The following is a 1,777-nucleotide window of genomic DNA, read 5'->3' as shown; positions in this document are numbered from 1 at the left end:
AATAGTCCCCTAACTTCTCCAAGTATTCTCTTTTCTCTCCCCCCCCCCCCCCCCCTCTTTTTTTTTTGCTTTCATTTTCAAAACCCAGGTTGAGAAACGAATAACACGTGTAAAGAAACAGATGGGGCCGCAAATATAAAAAAGAAGCAAGAGAGTCGTGAAAATTTTGCGGTCAAGATGTTCTGACAAGTGCCAGGGTGCGTCCACATTTGCACGTTCCTAGAGGGTGTCTCGATACCTTCGCCTACGCGGCTCTGGCCATCGAGACACCTAAACACGGTCCGCTTCTGCGAGAGGGCACGCACGGACTGAACACAGCCGCGTGCAATTCATTCATTGTGATTACGCTGACCTGTCTTGAAAAGATTGTCTGGAACTACTGAACATACTTATGCGATTACTGGTATTCGTCAGGACTGTGTATGCTCCTTAATAAGTGTTGCACTCCTGCTTGACATTATGGTTTGCATCAGGGCTCGGGAAATGTTCTTATTATTACTTCGAGGTAGATTTCATTACTTTGAGGCAGTGTACATGTGTACACTAGCGGGAAAATTTCTGCGCCATATCTTTTGACAATGACGCTTCCGAAAGCGCGCAATTGTCTACAATCTACTTCGCAACCTGTTTGCACAACAACATGAAACGCAAGGGTGAATTAGCCCGCATGTGTGTTCCTACGCGCCTGTTGGCCATGATGTAGCGAACGTGGTAGGAATGCAATCATGCAGTGCGTGTCATCCTGATCCTCCCAGATTCTCTTTACATTTCGTAATGCTTCAAACATTTTTTGAAACGGAGTATAATCAAGATGAGTCGTCTGCTGCATTGCCTTTCCTCCACTTGCTTCAGCGCGTGTTGTGCGTGGCAAGGAGGCACTTTGATGTTATTGGTGCAATGGAACGCAGCTGGGATGATTTATGTTCCACAGTGTCCTCAATCGCGCTTGGTGTGCCACTTGATTAGACCCATGCATGTACCCGTGCGGACAAAAGTAAACGGAGCATGCTTTTCTGTTCTACCATTTTTCACGCGTTGCAGAATTGAAACTGGCAGTCGTGGTATGTGCGAACCGGTAGTAAACCCCAGTGCCCTTTCACTTGGATAAGTATTGTTTTCTTATCTCTAGTGCAGAAGGCGTGATATTAATATTAAAGAAAAATCGTGCTCCGTTTACTTATGTCCGCACCTGTACACCCTTCCACTTTTTTAACCTGAACGCACGAGCGTCGACTATCGAGTCGATAGGCGCCGTGCGAATACAGCGGCGAAATGAGCCAAAATACGCGTTTGCGCGCACTCCGGTGGAGCTGTTCTCTGCCAGGCTGTTACGGGAACCGGATCCAACCCCACCTGCTTTTTTGTGCGTTATCGCATTTCCTTCTGTTTCCTCCATGCCTCTGGGAAAAGATTAGAAAAGGCCACGTGGTACCGCCTGCCTTCCTGTATGAGAGGAAGGTGCGAATTGATAATCGAAGTATATTGCATTCCATCCAGCACTAGCGCTACCACCTGACAGCTTCTTTATAACTTAGTGCAAGTGTTCAGAAAAGAAAAAAGGATGATTACGATAACGGTGCTCAGAAGAAGCAGGGGTGAGGTCCCGTTCCCAGAACAGCCTGGCAGAGGACAGTTGCACCGGAGTGCTCATTGCGCATACGCGCGTATTATTGCTCATTTCGCCGCTGTGTTCCGTTTTACGGCGCTTATAGACTCGACGGTCGACGCTCGTGCGTTCAGGTTAAAAAAGTGGGAGGGTGTACCAAAAGGCCTGAAA

Source organism: Amblyomma maculatum, chromosome 1, assembly GCF_055883805.1.
Source record: "Amblyomma maculatum isolate TAMU_Amacu chromosome 1, ASM5588380v1, whole genome shotgun sequence".
Lineage (NCBI taxonomy): Eukaryota > Metazoa > Arthropoda > Arachnida > Ixodida > Ixodidae > Amblyomma > Amblyomma maculatum.
The sequence above is the reverse complement of the archived record's forward strand: the minus strand, read 5'-3'. Positions refer to the sequence as shown.